The 19,414-nt window shown below is 52.1% G+C and overlaps 1 long non-coding RNA gene and 1 other non-coding gene across 2 annotated transcripts; both read right to left on the reverse strand.

Moving 5' to 3' along the window:
* Positions 1-13,499: 13,499 nt before the first annotated feature.
* LOC123630916 lies at positions 13,500-13,576 on the reverse strand. The gene has a single exon (XR_006732847.1). It is a non-coding gene; the product is annotated as a small nucleolar RNA SNORD112 (small nucleolar RNA).
* Positions 13,577-13,797: 221 nt separating this feature from the next.
* On the reverse strand, positions 13,798-16,128 carry LOC123640079. Its single transcript, XR_006735868.1, has 3 exons — positions 16,060-16,128; positions 14,893-15,009; positions 13,798-13,863 (listed from the first exon to the last, which is right to left on the reverse strand). It is a non-coding gene; the product is annotated as an uncharacterized LOC123640079 (long non-coding RNA).
* Between the last annotated feature and the right edge of the window lie 3,286 nt (positions 16,129-19,414).

Genomic DNA, 19,414 nt, shown 5'->3' on the forward strand with positions numbered 1-19,414 from the left:
TCACAACGTATATATCAAAACATCACATTGTACAACTTAAATATATACAATATTTATTTGTCAATTAATATCTCTATAAAGCGGGGGTGGGGGGGACCACTGTCATCACTGGTCCAGGCTTGGCCTTGGCTCTCTTTAGTTTTATTTATGCATTCATTCATTTGTAACTGTTCAGTGAGCACCATGAAGCCCGGTTTTATTGTCTGCAGTCCCTGCCGTGGCAGAGGGGCCCCAGTGTGCCCATTCTGTGGGACATAAAGCCCAGTACAAGGGAGAAAATGGCCTATGAGGTCTTTTTTGTTTGTTAATATCAGGTTACCAGACCTGGTTTAGTCATAATCCCTTGTTCAGAACACATTCTCAGAATTGTACCATTCACAGCCTTTATTACATTATTTCTTCATGCTTTTATTTTTAGTAATAAAATTAACCAGCCACAAACTGCTCTGATCTTTCTTTTTAAGCCCCTCAGTTGTGGGGAATTAATTGCCCTCCTTGGTTTACGACCCACTCTCGCCTTGTTCTTGGCGTTGCTAGAACCACCCATGGCAATGACCACTGGGGGCCCCGCCTCGCCTTCATCCTACACCTGTGTAAGGTTTTAACACATATTGGCCTCTTTTAAAAGATACTTTGCGTGGGTCAATGGCTTGCTCGGCTTCTGCAGTTTTCAGCTGAGAGATGAAAAGGGGGTCAAGGGAGAGGGTGAAACACACAAGCTTGACTGAAAAGCACACCTGCTGGTAGGAGAGGTGGGTACACGAGCTCAAACCTAGATCAAGGTGCCAGCCCCACCTGTGCTCCCACAACGCCCACCTCCCAGATCCAGCCTCAGCCCCTGACTAGCCGGGCAGTGTTGGGAAAGCTAACTAACCTCTCTGTGCCTGTTTCCCCATCTGCAAGATAGTCACAGCACTAATCCCCAAGCACAGTTACGTCTTATTCTCATGCCAATGGCAAACAGGTAACCCCCGTACCCCCATCTCGGAGCCCGGACCCGTGCTCCCTCCGAAGCGGCGCCAGAGCCGTGGTGCTAGACAGACAGACAGACCAGGTTCCACCCCAGCAGGCACTCATGAGCTGTGTAACTGCAGGGACGTGACCTGGCCTCTCTGTCTTGTGCCCCGACTTGTGCGATTTGTAGAATGAGGACAGCAACACCCTCGGGGGTCCAACTGAGGAAGAACTGGACTACGGACCATTCCTCCACGCCGCCCACCCTGTGCGCACCCTGCCCCTCCCCCACCCCCATGCCGCACACCCCACTGGCCAAACATTCCCCAGCTTGATTAAAAAAAAAAAAAAAGAATTATCTTGATGCTCAGGCCAAGCCCAGGGCTTCAGGAAGGATGGGCCTCCGGCAGGAAATTGTTGGGATCTGCTTTTTTCGGACACAGCATCAAAGCTTAAACAAGTGCCCAGGTAAATAGAAACCCAACTAAGGGATGCGATTTGGAAATGAAAAGTCATTTCACGAAATGGGGCTATTCTCCAGAGAATCTACACCATGAGATTCTCAATGTTCAAATTGTTTCCTAGAAACCAAAAGAGGCTCACTATGGCCTGTGCTGACAATCCACAGCCCGTTTCCTTCCTGCCCTCCCAGACTGGCCTGGGCAAGTACAGCACGATGGCCTCAGAGCGCCCCAGAGACGTGAATATAATTCTCTGTATCGTGTGTGCTTGTATAATGTCATATGGACATAAACATACCCATCTGGGAACTTTCTTGAGGGAGTCATGGAAAGACTTCGAGGCTGCAGTACAGCTCCTGCCTTTGCTTTATTCCATGGCGGGATCCTGGGCAAAGCCCTTCCCCACACCGAGTGACAGGTGGCAATAACCCCTACCAGCCTTCCCTCCCTCCCAGGTGGTGTGAAAATGGAAACCATAACATTTAAGTGTAAGTTCCCTCCGAGCAGCAGGGATCATTAATATTGTACCTCCTGTACACAGCACGTAGTGTTCACAGCATGCTTTAGCATACATTATCTCGTTTGAGTCTCACAATAGTCCTGTGAATGAGACATAATAATCACAATTAGCCAATATTTATTGAATGCATACTCTGTACGAAGCACCATGCTGCCTGCTTTGCATACGTCAACACTCCTCTTGAGTGACTACAATGCAACAGCATTTCTTTTTTTTTTACCTCCCCCAAAAAAGTTTTGAGCATGTGCTTTGTACCAGGCACTGGGTCTGGGTGTTGGGGATATAGCAGTGAACAAAACAGACAAAATCCCCCTCCTCTGAGAATTAACATCCCTGTGGGTGGAGACGTGGACAATACTGAAAATAAATGAGTATAACATGTGGGATAGGAGATGGTGGTAGGAACTAGAGAGAAAAACAAAGCAGGGAAAGGGATGGAGTAATGAGAGGGAGAGAGAAACCCTCGCTGAGACGGTGATATCTGAGTAAAGATATTATTAGTTCTATTTTACACACAAGGAAACTGAGCCTCAGAAAAGTTAAGTGACTTGTAAGTGGCCACACAGCAAGGAAGATGGTGGCCAGGCGCGAACATGGGCAGTCTGGCCCCAGAGTCCACCATGCCCACTTAGTCCCAAGGTGTCATTGGTGTCCCAGTGTCCGTCTGTGAATGCATGTACATGGTAGATGCAAAGGGCAGCCCCAGGAGCAGAGAGAATCTCCAGGGCACACGATTAGTCCTGGGTGAATAAGCAAACTGTCCTTCCTAGAGGAGCTGCAGTGGCAACAGTACCCCCAGGACTTGCACAGATTCTACAGTCAGGCCAGGCTGTGACCACAGCTTACAGTCAGCACTACCCACAAGGCAGCACCAATGCTAAACCCATCTCCTTCCACCTGGCTGCTAGCGTACCCAAGTGCACCCCCCAGGACCACTGCCACATGCAACCACAAGCCACCTAAGCTCAACTTACAAATGTTCTGCCCCAGGAACAGGAAGAGGTCACCCAGTCTTCATGCCCCACGTGGTGTGAGACTCAGAATTGTTCCAACTGGCCACCCTCAAAAGATCCAGACAAGAGACATTTCTAAAGTGGCCATTTTCTTACCACTAAAATCAAGTAGAGAAAGAAGTTTGGTGAGTTCTTATATGGGAACTGGGTAACCTTGCCCACTACTTCTAAAAACCATGAAGTTTATCTAACTTCAACTTCAGAAACATCAATGAAGAGAGTTTTAATGACTCATCTTGCTCTTCACCTTCTCAGCTTCTCCCCAGCTCCCATCCAAGACCTGCATAGCTCCCTATACTCCAAGGAAATTCCTGCAAGGGAGTCTTACCTATTCTAGGGCTTAATCTTTCCTTAGGTAGATCATGTCCATTTGCTGTATGTAACCCTTATTTCCATAACCAGAACTAAAATCTTCTAGTTTTAAATTTATATTTGTGTTTCTTTCTCACTGATTCACTCTCCAAAGGCAAACTCATATGCCTCTCTGAGCATCTATTCAGCTATCTGTAAAATGTGGGTAATAATTCTTACTAGCCAAAGACATTAAATCACATCTCAATGAAAATAGTTATAACAGTTATAATTTTAATAATGATTAAATATTTATTGAGTGCTCACCAAATGGAAAGCACTTTTTAAAGCACTTTATGTTTGCCTCATTTAATCTTCAAGTACCCATTAGGAAGATACTATTGGCATTTTCATACTACAACTGAAGAAACTGAGGCATTGAGGTTCAATACCTTGTCCAAACTCACAGAACTAGTAAATGGCAGAGCTGGGACTGAAACTTCAGCATCTGGAATGTACATAACAGAGCTTAGCCTCCAAGTGGGTTCTCAGAACACATCCGCTAAATTTAAGCCAGGTCTGCAGGAAGGCTTACCGATTTACCATTCAGCCCTCTCTCTGGTCCCCTCCCTTCTTGCCTTGCATGCCTTCAGGCTCTGAAGTCATTTTTACATCTACTTTCATTACCATTCAGTGAGAACATGAAATATCAGAAATTTTATTTGACTTGATTAATTGCACTGCAGGATGCCACTGGTATGTGTGGCCCTTGTCTGAGTGATAATTACAAATAGGATACACTAGAGAAGATGTTACTTGAGAAATAAACTTGGATTTGATTGGACAAGAAGTTTAGCTCACTGACAGACCAGGAGGGTGAGTCTGACATGGGTGAACCCCAAGGAGTACAGATTTTTTCAGACAAAGTCATGAAGAAAGGAAATAAATAGGTTGAGGATATGTGTTTGGAGGGAAAGAAGACTAGAGTTCAAATCCTGGGTTGCATTTGCTTCCCATATGATTTTGGACAAGTCATTTATGATTCCCAAACCTCAGTTTCCCTTTCTCTTAACTGGGAATGGCAATTGCTATCATGGAGGGTGGCTGTGATGATTTAGAGGAGATAAAATTATGCCAATACTGGCAAAGGGCTGAGCATGCAGTTGGGGCTCAGGGCTTAGTCATCCAGGAGAGCCAGTGGAAAGGGAGCTGCCTGCTGTTCCTCATCACTGTGTGAAAGCAGCAGAGGCTCAGAGCTCCCACTGAGCAGCTCCAGCAACACTGCTAGGGCTTGGTCCCAGAGAGCTGGCAGACCACCTGTTGTCCCAGAGCCACCTGAGCCAGTCAGGGCATTGAAAGGCAGGACAGACAGCAGGAGCTTCACCAGCAAGCTCCATTCAGAGGAAACCTCTCTTCGCAGATCAAGTAAGCCTTTGATCTTGGTGAGAAACTATTTTCTCTCATTCATCTATCCATCCACCATCTGCACTTTAATTAATTCACTCATCTTATCAGCATCCATCAGCCAGCCAGCCATCACCATCTACTCATGCACCTTGTGCAGGCATCCATCCATCCATCAGACCTAACATCTATCCTTGCGCTTCTCAATTTTGTAGAAGAATCAGACAAACCTGGGTCGGAATCCTGGGTCCTGCTTCCTAGCCGATATTGGGCAAATCATTAACCTCTCAGAGTCCTCTCATCTGTAAATTAACAGAATATCAGATGTAGCTGGGGTGAGAATTTAAAAAGAGAGTGGGCATATCAGTGCCTGGCCTCAGCAAATGGTCATTAAATGTTCACTCCCTCTGCTTCTGCTTCAAACTCTGGTTAGGATTTATGCAGGGCAAAAAATGCTACATCTTGCATGACATATTGAGAAATGCTTTTTAGAAATTATCTGCACTGTTTCAGTGGTGTGCGTCCCTCTGTGGCACCCAGAGCTGGGCTGTGGCCAGAGCTCCTTAGGGTAGTGGTCCCTCCTGGACTCACAGCACAGAGTGCCATCTAGTGGATAGGCACTTGGTGGGGTCCCCTGTTGGTCCCAGGTCACAAGGGACCTGCTGTCAGGCAGCTGAGTTGTGAGCCAGGAGGTCCATGCAGACCCAGCCCCCCAGACTGCAGGCTGCCCTTCTTGGGATGTGGTGCACGTACTGTCTTAATCACTCGGGGGGGGGCCTGCATTGCCAGGAGCCTTTTGTTCTGTGGATGACAGCCAGCTCTGTTTTGCCTACCCCAGCCCACCTCTCCTTTAGAGGTTTCCCAGAAAAAGAGAAAATCTAGCGGCTACTGTTTGCTTAGTGACTATGATGTATTAGACATGGGGCTAGGAGCTTCATGGGCTAATGCTCTAACCGTCTCAGTGACCCTAGGAAAGACCCAGAACTTGTCCCATTTTCAGTGGAAAAACTTGAGGTTCACTGAGGTTAGGTTTCTCATTTAAGGCCAGGACAGACAATCAAACGCCTGAATTCGTAGCTGTGCTTACCTTGGAGAACCCCAGTGCCCCTTGAAAGTGCAGGAGATAGTTTGAACGCTGACTTGAACAAGCCAACTGGAAAAGAAATTTATGAGTCAATCAGGGATATTTGAATGCTGGATTGATGTTGGATGACATTAAGGAAATGCTGCTAATTTTTTAACTGTGATAAGGGTGTTGTGGTTGTATTTTTAGGAAAGGAAAGCTTCTTTTTTAAAGATACGAACTGAAAAATGCTCAAGGGGAAACAATATGGTGCTTGGAATCTGCTTCAAAATATTTCCGGGGGTAAGGGATGGGGAAGTGGGAGTAGGGGGACAGTTTGGGATTTAGACAGAACAAGAGGGGCCAGGATTTGATGGGGACTGTATCTGGGGGATGGCAATATGAAAACTGTGTTAATTGTGGTAAAAAAAAAAAAATGTACTATTTTCTCTACTTTTGTGTTGTTTGAAATTTCCCATAATAAAAGGTTTTTTAAATCAACAAGTAAAAATAAACTGTAGGAGAAGAGGGGGCGTGGGGAGCCATTTAGAAGAGCAAAGGGGCCTGGGATACAAGCTGAATCTCGGGGAGCATCAGGGAGCTGATTCACAGGGGACAAATGCGGGGGGAGCAAATCATCCAAATCAGGGGACTGAGGAGAATGAGAGGGGACCCGCCAGCTGCCCCCAGACCCTCCAGCCCCGTGCAAGCTCTCCGGGACCGACCCCCGCGGCCGTCCCGGCTCGAGCAGGGCGGAGGGTACTTGTCCTCAAGGCAGAGTGGGCCACCTGAGGAGTCCTTCCCCACCCTGGCCCCAGTCTGGCTCCCGGGACAGCGCTGTCGTCAGTTCGGCTGAAGGAAGACCCTAGAGCTGGGAAGGAGTCAGCTGTCTAGCTTTCAAACACTTTTTTTTTTAATTTAGCTTTTGTTTTGTTTTGCTTTTTTGAAAGACGAGAGTTGGTGCTTTTAAAACTGTGTGCCAAGCTGCCTCAGCCCCTCTCCTCCGTATGTCTGCCCACCTCTTCTCCACGCCCCCCGGCGCCGCGCACGGACCCGGCGACGGGGTCCACGTCCGCGCCTCGCCCCCCGGCCACCACCCCCACTTTGCCGCTCGGCTTCCCGGGCGCCGGGCCACCGCGCCGCCCGCATGCTCGCTCCCTCGCTCGGGCGCACTTTGGAAAGCGGCGCCGGACAGGACCGCGCCGGACAGCCGCAGCCTGCTGCATTGCAGGGGCGCCGCGGGAGGGGGCCGGGGGGCCCCCACAACGCCCTGCCCTGCCCCGCCCCGCCCGCGCCTGCCGGGGTCGCCCGCGGGGGTCGCCCGCCCCGCCGCTCGCAACGAAAAGCGCCGCCGCAAAAGCAAGAGCGCCCGTCCCTCTGGGCTGTCCCCCTCCTCACTTTACGGCCTCCAAATGTGGCCCAGGCAGCCCCCTTGTGGCACGTGGGGGCGCCACAGACTCTTGGCTGGTGTCTGAAGAATTCAGACTGTCTGATTCCACCGCACCCGCACCGTGAGTTGGCACAATCTTCAGTGGCCCAAGTCCTGCCCGATGCAGAAGTCTGCTCAGCTGGCTCTGGGGTGGGGGGCACCTCTCCTTTCCCCTCTCCCCACCCACAGCTCCCCCTCCTCCCTCCCTGAAGGAGCCCTCCTGTTGAATATTGCTTGGACAAGCAGACAGGTGTCTGGCAACCATAATAGTGGTGGTGGGGGAGAGTGTGGGGGCGGGAAGGGTCTTGGGAACAAGGGCTTTTCTTGCCCTGACGTTTGGTTTCCATCTCTAGCTCACAGATGGGAAACTGAGGCGCAGGGAGGCTCACAGTCCCTGTCTGCGTCAGAGCAAGGGCTGGGGACCCTCCCGCAGGGGGTCCAGCTTGGGGTATTTCCCTGAGTGAGGAAACTGCCCTGAAAACGTGTCCCTCCTTCCCCTCCCAGTTGGCAAGTCCCAACCCCTGTAGATCTGGTTCTCCCCAACCGGAAGCCATGGAGGGCCCCTGGATGTTGTCCATCCACTCTAACTCACTGTCCACACAGACAAACCCCAGCCCCCTCCGTCTGTCTCTGCAATCTGCTTGCAGACAGGCAGAGCCCTCTCCACATCAGGTTAATAATGCCATTTTCATAAGTCTCTGCCCATAGGTGCTACCACCTAATTTTGAATCTGCCCTTCAAACGGATTGGGCCACAGAGGAGCTGGGATCTCAAGCACTGCTGGGAGGTGCTTATAACTAATCAATCCATCCCCTGCCCACCCACACCCCCCAGCACTCGGCACAGCCTCACTGAGCAGTCATCAGCAGCAGGGTGTGGTGGGGAGCCTCGGAGAGCCTGGGGTTCCATCCTGGCCCGACCTCACACCGGCTGAGAGACGGTGAGTGTGGGACTTCACCTTCCTGTGCCTCAGTTTCTACATCAATCAAATGGGGATCATGAGACTAATGGTCAGGGTTACTGCTCGGGTGAGTCCGGTGCAGCCAGCCCAGCTCAGGAGTTGGCTCCTAGATGGGGCTCCATAAATCTCAACTGTCTTCGTCCCCCCTTGATCACCTTTATTTATAGTGACTTGTTCCCTGTTTGTTTCCCCCACCAGACTGACTGAGCCTTGAGGACAGTCAGGCAGCCGACTGGCATCCCTTCATCCCCAGCTTCTCACTTGGGACTGGGCCCGGGGAAGGTAGGTGCACTGCGGTGGTTTGGAGAGTGAGTGCATGGATGGATGTCTGTGCCCCACAGTCTATGGGATGCCTGGACCCCGATGGGTCTCTCTTCCCCAGACCCTTCCCTGTCTAAGCTGGCCCTTCAAGGAAGTGACAGGGAAAAATGTTCCTTTATGCCTTTATGCTGTGCCCCTCGTGCTGTTATATACAATGCAAATTCTTGGTCTATTAAATGCAGATGTGGGCTCTAAACGTCATTTCTGCTGCCTGCTGCGTCTACTGCGAGTTCCCTAGGCCAGGGGCTGCCTCCGGCTGACTTGATTTGCGCGATTAAGCCGGCAGAGGGGACTCTGCCAGGAGAGGTTCCCGTTTGTATTCTGAGCAGGGTCTTGAAAGGCCAGACTGTTTTCTCTCGAGACACTTGTTACATTCGTCCCTCCCTCCCTGGGTCCCACCATGTACTCCACAAGCATTTATGAAGTGTCTGATGTGTGCTGGGCTACTCTGATCTCATTTAGTCCTTACTTCAAGCCTGTGACGGAGGAGAAACTCTCATCTCCATTTCACAGGGGAGAAGCTGAGACTGAAAAGTAAAGGGAATTGCCGTGGTCTCGCAGCAGGAGAGTGGGGAGTCGAGCCAGTCTGTCTGGCTCGGGAAGCCCCCAGCCCCCAGCCCCGCTGCGGCTGCCTGCTCTGCTGCGGGGCTGCTGAGGCTGGCCGGGAGGCCAGCAGCTCCTACCGAAAGGCAGGGGGTTTGCTTAGAGACCATTTTCCCTGGCAACTGGAAAAGGGGCCGTAAAAACCCCGAGAGGGCTCAGAAGCTGTTAACAGATACACACAGAGCAGCCGGCCTCTGGAGGGGAACACCACGCCCTCCCCTGGGCTCCTGGCAGAACAGCAGAGCAAAGGACTCCATTCCAGGCCCAAAGGGCAGGTGGAGAGGGCCCCCAAACCCGTTCCCATGGACGATGGGGGTTTTACTCTTGAGCACAGAAAAGAGAGGACTGAAAAGAGAATGAGCTTGCAGCCTACAAAGATCTGAGGGCAGAGGGGTGAGGGGGCTGCCACAGAGCCACGCAGGCAGATGCAGAAGGCAGGGGAGGGCTCAGAAAGCAGGTCAGTGTGCAAGCCTCGAGCAGGATGCTTGGGGAGAGAGGGAGCTCCCTGTCACAGGAGGCATCCAAGCAGAGGGAGACAGGCTGGTACTTGGCTGAGGAGGATGCAGCACAGCTGCCTTCCCAGGCTGGCAGCCCACGTCTAGGGCTTTAAGAAGCTCCTACAGTGCTAAGTCCCAAGCAAGCAAGTAGGGTTGGCCGGAGAGGAGCAGGCTGGGGTCAGGGCAAGGATGCGCGACCTTTCCCAAGCAGCTTGACCTGGGCTAAATGGCAAAGGCACAGGGATGGTTAGCGGGGTGCCTCTGTCCCAGGGGGGCAACCAGGGAGAGGAGTGGAGAATGCGGGGTGAGTGCTCGGTGCAGGGGCGAGGAGGTGGGGGCTGTTCTGCAGCCAACTCCCCTGTCAAGGGCTGGGCCGACTGCAGTGGCCAAGTGCCTGCCCCAGCTCCCAGGCCCAGGAAGACTAGCCTGTGCCCTCTCTGGGGCAACAGTCTGGCAAAGTGGTGGAAGAAGCAGAGGGAGGGGCTGACCAGGTAGGGAAAGAGCAGTGCCCTGTTCTGGGCAGTAGCCATGGACTCGGCCAGCTGCTGCACTGTGACTTCGATGCTCCAGGGACTGGTGAAGGCCCCCTTGCCCAGCGACGGGGCTGGGGGTCTGTATGATGATGAATACAGCCCACACTGGAGGCAGGTGCTGCCCCTCCTGGCCCATTGATGGGGGCTCAGCTCCCAGGGACTGTGGGTGGACAGGCCTTTATCAAGGGCCTCTGCTAGACAAGCCTCTGTTCTGCTGTTTCTAAAGGTGTTTTCTCGTCTTTGTTCCCAGTGCAGGCACTCAGCATGTGTGTGTGTGTGATGTGTGTGTGTACGTGCGCATGCATGCACACGCGAGCACGGGCTGGCTGCGAGGCTGGCTGGGGTTCCTGGCTAATCCTCAGGGGCAGAGATGCACCTCTGTGGGGCAGAAAGATTTCACGAAGGGCAGCCATTCTCTGGGACAGAGCCCTGGCTGCTGCTGCCTAATTGCCCTGCCCCTGACAAATCCATCTGTCAGCCTGGGGTCGCCACAGCTGCTGTGACCCGCCGAGCGGGGGCAGCATCGTGTTGCAGGTGGAGAGCACAGGCTGGCTTGTCGGCTGCCTGGCTGACAGACAGACAGACTGCCAGCTGCGCAATTAGGCACAGAGAGCCTTTTGGGGAAAATGGTTTGCTTTCTCAGAGCCTTGGGTTTTGCCGGTTTTTGTTGTTGCTGTTGTTTTAACCTATTAAAGGATTGATTTGAAATTGTTGATGTGAATATGTTTGGTAAAGTGACATTTACATGCGTGTTACTCTCCCCGCAGCAGTACTTGGAGGGGAAGGGGGAGCTATGCAGGATGTGGAACAAGCAGGCGCCCACGTGTGAGGTTTTGTGAATAAAGATTTCTGGCGGGGGGTAGCTGGTGGCGCAGTTCTGAGGAGCTGTGGCGCAGATGTAAAAACTCACCTCCTCAAATCCCTAGCCAGAGGCGGAGGCCACAGGGCTGCAAACCCTTCAGCCCCTCCCACTCGTAGTTCCTTTGGCTCCAGGCACAAATAGAGCCATGCACAAGGACGTTAGGAGAGGGCCTTTCGGCATGAAACACAGGGTTAAATTGCACAGACCTGGGAAGCTCTGCAAATGGCCGCAGAGAAGTATGCCCTGTGCAAGACATGTGCCCGACTCGGCTCACACGCCAGAGTAAATAAATCAAAAATTTAGGAGAGAGGAGCCTTTGTGCATGGCAGCCAAGGAGGTTCACTTTTGTGTAAAAGACAACATGCAAGTCATACTTTCACTAGGTAAGACTGTGCCGACACACAAAAAGCTCATTTAGACTGGGCCCGGCCCAGGGAGAATTTTTTGTGAAATGTAGGAGAAGTCAGGTTTAGCCAGAAGTTTTTCCAGGAATTATTAACCTCTGGAGACTGTAACCACTGTTCCTTCCGAGCCACCCTTGCCAAAGCCTATAAAATATGAGCCTAAAAAATCTGCCCGAAGAGCAGTCTGACTTTTCATATATATTTATATAAAAATAAAATAAACTCTCTCCAAACTTTTCAGGAGAACCCAATTAATACCAGCGGGGACAGCCCTGTCCCCAGCCCCCAGGTGTTGCAAGAGGCACACGTGTCCCCTGGGGGGGTGTCTGGGGTGGGGCAGGAGAGCCCAGCAGCGGTGGCCTTCATCCCCCGCCCCCTCACATTCCCTCTGGCCTTGTTGTTTTCCTCTGGTCTCCCTGCTCTGAAAGGAGCTGCCGCCTGTCTGGGGTGGGGGTTTCAGCATATGGTGGGGATGAGATGGGAAAGCTACTGCGGGTTCCATGTGCTGGCTACCGTGCTGGCTGATTACTTGCGATATTTTCTCATTGAGATCACAATAGCCCTGTATGAGAGAGATTATGATTTTTTTTTTCAATACCAGGAAACCAAGGCACAGAAATACTTGGGGATTTGCCAAGGACACACAGCTCCATGCCTGCTCTGTAGCTGGCTTCCCCCGTTGGGGGAGGGGGGAGGGACTAGGACCCCAAACACTGCTGGTGACTCCTGTGCCTCCTGACAGGCAGATAAAGTCTTCTGCTCCGGAGGGTGACACTGACTTGGTCTCATAGCCCCTCTCCCCCAAAGGCTGTGCTCCTTCTAGAACATGACTCTGTCCCAAAGAGGGAAGCACCCACTCTCAGCCCTGTCCTCTCCCCAGAGCCCCTCACATCACTCCAGCCATCACGTGCCTTTTCCTACGTTTGCCTCTGGCAAGGAGTGAGCCGTGAACGATGGAATCAGCCATTTCCAGGCTGTAATTATGCCCAAATTCATCATGAAAACTCCAACACGGAGACCCTGAGAGCAGTTTAGGGCAGCAGGGGGCTAGCTCGGCCCCACCCAGATGGGTGTTTGCGGTGTCACCAGCGCTCTGCCGACTCACCCAGCGCCACAGAGCAGACAGGATCTTCTGACACCATCCATCGGTGCAGGAGACAATAGGAGGAGGTTGTCAGTTAGGAGGAGTTGGATCCAGGCTACACAGAGAAGCCAGGGGCTTCTGGAAAGGGATAAAAGAAAGGCAGCGATTAACATTTGGCCAGTTTTGTCAATTCTACAAAAATGCAAAACATTCTCTTAAACTAGGCAAAATGGGCAGTGAGCATCACAATTCCAGGTATAGGGCTTTGGTGGACTTTTGAACGAGGTGTTTCAGGGGGCACATCTAACTTGGGGGTCCCCATCAGGAATATTTCAAGCCTTCTTTTGAAGGCCAAGGAGAAACTGCCAAAAAGGCACAGCCAGGCTCCATAATGTAGAAAGCAGGGAGCCCCACCGAGAGGAGAGGCAGCCGGGGAGTGGGGGAGGCAGAAGGTTGGCGAGTGTCGAGCCAGACCAGACCCTGAAGGGTCTCACATGCTAGGCGAAGGCTTTTTATTTTCTGGACCGTGTCCCTGAAACTCCAGGAAGTCAGATGAAGGATTTTAAGTAAGACAGTAACAAAGTCAAAATGCCATTTTAGAAAGATCACTCAATGAAAATAAACTTTTACAAACCATTTAACCCACTCTCCCACCTCCATGAAGCTGCGCAACACGGAATAGTCAGGTACTTGTTTACAGATTTAGCTACAGGAATGCTCACTGCAGTGTTGTTAATAGTAACAAAAAAATGGAAACAGCTTAGATCTTTTTTATCGAGCATGAGTTGAACAGAGTCATATTAATTAAAACCTTGATTTGTGACATGCCCTCTTCATTGATCTATGCAAGGACCACGTTGATTTTATGTGTTCATTTTTATTTATATTTTTAAATAATGTAATGAGCACTCATGAACCTATGACCCACCCTGACAACTAGGACTTAAAGCTTGTGTCTGCACATACTCTCCCTCCTCAGAGCACTTTCAGCTGGGATTTTTAGCAACAGAGGAGGGTACAATCAACACTGGTGCATACATACCCCGGAATATTAAATAGCTCTTAAAAAGAATGAAACAGCCGAGACCTATTGTCTTTGAATGGACCTCAGTATTTTGTGCAGAACTGGATTAATCATGAGCCTTTGTTCATAAACACTGTCTCATCATTGGTCCAGAAATGTCCCCTTTTATTTTGCTAATTTATGCACTCGTATATTCATTTGTAATATTGTCATAAACACTCGTGAGCCCACTCCCCAAATCCAGATCTCAGCAATTACTTACACCTGCCTCCACTATCCGCCCCCAGTGGGGCAGAGGACCTGGGGCTTTCATGACACACTGAGGTGGTTAAATGGACGCTGGGGTGTGCAGATTACAGGATGCTGAAGTGTTGTTACGAGGAACGGCGTTGATCTTTATTATCTCCAAGCAGATTCTTGAGGGAAGAAAAACAAGCTGCTGCAAAAGGAAATGTACACTGTGATGTAGTTTATGTAAAAAGTAAATAGAGTGATATATTTTAGAGATATATTTAAATGCATATGCAAATGCACAGAATACCGAGAACCAGACACCTGAAACTTGGAATAGCAGTTAATGTGGGGGGCGAGGGGAGGCTGGGGCTGAGGAAGGCTAGAGATGGCTTCAGCTTTATCTGCAATGTATGACTTTTACTAATGAATATATTAATTATCAATGCATTTCTCGCATACTTAAAATAAACATTTTGTGTGGGGTTTTGTTTGTTTGTAGGGCTTGGTTTTTGTTTTTGTTTCTGTTTTTACAAATACAAAGAAAAAAGCACGTTAGCTGACGGATTGAGAGTAGGCACATATGCCCAAATCGAGTTCTGCAGACACAGGGGATTTATTTTATGGCAAAGATCTTTATATATATATATATATTATATGCTCTAAAGCAGGAGCCCCGGGCCTCCAAGCTGCCTGTCGGTGACATGGGGCCAGCAGGTGTGTGCCTAGGGCTGTGATTTCACCACCCGCAGCCCCAAATCCCTCCTGCCCAGCGGGTGTCTGCAATGCACCCATGGGGGAGTGCTTTCCTTTTTGGTCTTTAAGAGGACCCGAAAGCTAATGCCCTGGCCCCTGTTCTTGGTGATTACCCAACTGGAATGAGAACTCGGGGGAATGTGACATGGGATAGGTCCAGGCGAAGGGGACACGGGCCTCTAGAGCTGTGGCCCTGGCAGCTCGCATGTGTTAATGGCTGGGCAGGCTTGCTGGCAAAGGGCTGGGGCTTTGCAGTGTCCCCTGACAGCTCGATCCTGTTCGACACACACAACTGCCATGCTTCCACCTCGATTCTAACCCGGAGGGGCTGCGGCTAATGGCGCTGGTGTTTCTAACCTGCAAGTTCCAGGACAACAGGGAGCAGCCCTGCTGGTCTCCGTCCTTCCTAGCCCACCCCCGGGTCCAGGGCAGCGTATTGTGCCATGACTCCCCATCAGAAGCCCCTCTCTCCCCAAGGCACCCCAAATCCTGCTTGCGCATTAAGCTTCAGGCCCCCTGCAGCTGTCACAGGCTGTCAGAATCCCAGAGCAGGCACGGGACTAAGCATGTGACGAGGCTGTGATGATCACACTCCCATCTATGGAGAAAAGACAGCAATGCTCAGAGACACCAAGAACACAAAATCAAACCAGCTATAAACCCCAGTGGGTCTGCAGCCCCATCCTGCTCCCTGCCGGCCTCCCTCTGCACAGGCCACTAACGGGTTAACTGGTTCGCCGCCTCTCATCTCACTGAGCTGAGGCAGGCAAGGCCTTCTTTCCCCGCTGCCAGGGGAGACCTATTTTCAACCATGACTTTGCGCAGAAGAAATGTGAGACAGGTTAGCCAGTCCCTGGCCCGCGTGCCCAGCTCTTAATGGCCTTTCCCGCACGCGAGGTCCTGCTGTTTATTACATAGCATTTTATTTTGGACCGGCTTTGGTCCTTGTGAATACCTTGAGGTGACTGTCACAGTTTTGCAAATACAGAATATTTTTATGATAAATAAAAATAAAATGCAGTACCCAGACTGAGGTTACCTCCAGGCTGGGGTAATTCCACGTGGAGACACATAGTCCCCTCCTCTGGAAGCCCACGTAAACCCAGGCAATGCCAATTAAAGATATATAGTCACCTCAAAAAATGCCCTCTGGACCTGAACGCTGCCCTCCTTCCTCACCCAACCCTGCTCCCTTCGTCTTCCCTCTGGATTCTAAAAATTGAGAAGGGTTTTCAAAAGGATGTTTGGGAGACAGATGCGCCTAAAACGAGAGCCATTTGTACATGTGCTGAGTACCCATGATGTGCCAAGCATTTTATATCTTATTTCATGGAAGGCATCATGGCAACACTTGAAAAATGCTGTCCCGGTCCTATGGGGGAGGAGGGGGCAGAGTTTACTCATGTGTGCATCTCCTCCAAGGGGAGCCTGCCCTCTCTGCCCCCCACGTACCCCCCGAGCCCCAGCACATATGTCCCGGTGATAGATTTTAACACCTCCCTTGGTTACATATAGCAGATAAGAGTCACAGGATTATTCTGGATTTTAAAATTATATTACCATATTAAGGTTGTATAAGCCCCCCACTCCTCTAGGGCCCTACCTCCCAAAAGAAGCTGTCAGGTGTAAGAGAGAAAGGCGTACCTACCTGGCTGGGCCCTAGGTGAGTCTGGGATGCTGGTCTCCTTCAAGGTCAGCCTATGAGGGCTCCTTACCCCCGCAGCCTGAGTGCCGTCCTGGGGCATAGGCCAGGCCCTGGCTCGGGAACCCACAGACTCACTGCCCAGCCAGGGGGCAGTGAGCCTCAGCTGCGGAAAGAAGAGCTCTCATTAGTTCCATTCTAAGGAATTTACAAATTGGCAAATTGTCTAAATTTACACATTAAGAAGAAAAATAAAATTCTCCAGACCTTTGATTCCATCCTGGCCCAGGCATCTGCCTCCTTCCAGGAGAAAGCTGCCATCTCACTTCCACACCACCTGGGAGAAGACAAGAAACCACTCACTGGGTTTAATGGCCAAGGTGCATCTTGCCTCCCTTGCCCCAGGCCTCACCTTCTGCCAGCAGCCCTACTTGTGCCGGGACCCCTACTGTGTGCCAAGGGAGGCCAGGACAGAGGATTCACAAGTGCAGACTGACACAAGGGGGCAGGACAAAACACCACAGGGCCCCTGTAGACAGGGGATTGCCGGTGGAGGCAGCGGAGTCGAGGGTGGAGGTTGAGGCTCAGGGAGCTAAGAGACTTATTTCCTGAGGGTCCAACAGAGGTCAGGCCCCAGACTCACATCAACTCACATGCATTTGCTGGAGAGCAAACCGGGAGTTACCAAGAACCCGGGAGCAGGGCTTGGGGCAAGGGCAGGACGCAAGCCCCTGTGCAGAGGTCACTGAGGTTGGTGACTGGCCGAGGCCAGGGGGACTCTAGGCCTTGCTCAGTCCCAGGTATCAAAGTGAGCATGGCCCACAGTTAGGGCCTCAGAGGCCTCTTCTGAGAAATGGGCACAACTAAAAGTAATACCCTCACGGGTTGTTGTAAGGATTGAAAGAATTAAAACATGTAACATGCTTAAACGAGTGCCTGGCACGAAGCAAGCGCTCAAGCCAGAGCACGGAGGTACGCCAGGTAGCACCGTGGAAAACGAAGCGTGTGGCAGAGGCAGCGAGCAGGGCAGGCTGGAGGACTGTGTGTGCGCCGTGGCTGCTCCTGGGGAAAACACACGCGTGTCAAAAACACGGCGCCTTCACAATGCAGGAAATAAATGCAGTCCGTAACTTTTCAGGAAGAAGCGAGGTCCGCGTCGAACGGGACAGGAGGAGATCTGCTTGGACGCGTGCGGCCAAGGTAAGACTGGGGCAGGGGTCCCATGCTGGCCTCGCCCTGGGGCACCTGGTGGGGGCGGGCGTCTGGGCCAGTGCTCTGAGAGAAAGGGTAAAGGACTAGCTTGTCTGTGAGAAGAAACCGTGACATGGCGGGGGTACTCGGTGCCCCCGTCCAGATACTTGAGCAGCTATAATTAGTAGGTCCTGGGCCAGCTGTCCTGTCCCTTCACTGGCACCAAATAAGCCAAAGGGAGTTGGGAATGACAGCACGAGCCTTTTGGGGAGATGGAGGCACACACAGAGGCCCCGACTCCTGTGGTCTGGCCGCCTGTCGGGCCACGAGGCTGACCACATCAACACCATGGAACGAAGGCCCCTGTGGGTCCCCAAAAGGCAACTGCCCACCCCACCCTGGACGTCTATCAGGGGAGGGAGGAGAAACCTGGTTTGGAAACCTGCCTCTGCCTCTCCCCCCGGGGGGCTCAAGCCAGCACTGAGCCTTCAAAATCTCAGTTTTACTCTGTAAAGGGGAATATTCCTCATCGCATAAGGTAAGGAGCAAAGCCAGTTTCAGGAGTGAGTAGCTAGAATCATGCCCGACACAGAGCAGGCATGCAGAAGACCTCAATTTTAATAAATAAATTCTGACTGCCCCCGTCTGGGCCATGGGCACACCCACCCCTTGCTGGGTCCAGACACCAGCCACTCCCTCAGGGGGGTCCGGTGGCCACTGACAATTACAGCCGCCTCACCCCTCTGAACTCCACTTAACTCACTTTCAAAGCAGGGCACTGTCCCCGCACAGGGTTAATGGGAAAATTAAAGTTGACACCATGCGTGAAATGCTGTCTGGATCCTGACCGCTACAATTACAGTGGGTGTTCTGGAAGTAATAATCACAGTCCTAATGACAGGAACAATCCCTTACTTGTTCGTAGCATTTCACAGTTTCCAAAGGGCTTGACACACCTGTCTTCCCTGAGAAGGAGGTGCTCCTCCCATTTGCTAAGTGGGGAAACTGAGGCTCTGTGGGGTTAGCCAGCCTCTGCCTCCCTCTCCGGCCCTCGCTCCACCAGCCCCCACCTTCCTCCTCCAAGAATCGCCACAGTCCCAGGCCAATGGCCTCCTGGGCTTGTCCCTGCAGCCAAGAGAACTCCAGGCCAGAGGGAAGGGAGTCCCCGCTGAGACCCCACCCAGCCCAGACTGCAAAATCAAGACAAACACACACAGAAGAAGCCACGTCGTCTGGCTTTCAACCGTTGCTTAGATGTGGGGACCTCTGTTTAAACAAAATAATATGAGGACCCCAATTTATAGGAGCAGCTGGTGGAACTAAGGCAGGGGTGGCCAGCCCCTCGCCTCACCTCTGTTCCCCAGGGGCACCCCTCTGGCACCTCTCAGGAACCCCAGAGCTCTAGGAGCAAAGCGAGAAGACCACCACCCGAGCCCTCCTTGCAGACATGGGGAAACTGAGGGCTCAGGAGAGGACAGTCACGTGGAAGGTTCGTGCCCGTCCATGCCAAGAAGCTGGCGCAGGCTCCGTCCCTGCCCACTTGCCTTGAAAGGCAAGAGCGTCCTCGGGAGCAGCTGATTGGCCCCGCTGATTTGGGCAGTGCAGACAAGCAGGACACGCCGGCCCGTGACCCCCTCGCAGCCCCTCCCGCAGGCAGCACACTCCCTCCCAGGGTTATTCTGGGCAGAGCAGAGGGAGCCAGCTGCCCCCTAGAGCTGCCAGTCAAGTGTGAAGAGGGCAGGGACGCAGCAGGGAGCACTGTGGGCAGGGCGCTGTCCTTCACCTCCATGGCTTGGGGAGGTGACGGGATGAGGGTCCCTCTCCAGGAGGCCCCCGCCTTGCTGGGTGGTTGGGATTAAAGGAGAAGCCCTGGGGACAGCCCAGCTCACTCAGTTTCGCCATCACTACAGTGACAACCTAGGACCTCTGTCTGGGCCACAGGGGAAGAGAGGGAAGTGACTGAGACTGGGGTGCTCCAGGCCAAGAAGCAAAGGGCCTCCCACCTGTGTGGCCCAGGTCATCCTTAGCTATAAGTCAGAGACCGAGTGGACAAGGCGGGGTCCCGGGTGAGGAACCCCAACATGAGCCATGCCAGGCCAGCAGCCTCTGCAGACTCCACGGCCCGCTGGGACCCTGGGTCCCAACCCAAGCTCCTTGTGGGCCCCCAGGA

Source organism: Lemur catta, chromosome 1, assembly GCF_020740605.2.
Source record: "Lemur catta isolate mLemCat1 chromosome 1, mLemCat1.pri, whole genome shotgun sequence".
Classification (NCBI taxonomy): Eukaryota; Metazoa; Chordata; class Mammalia; order Primates; family Lemuridae; genus Lemur; species Lemur catta.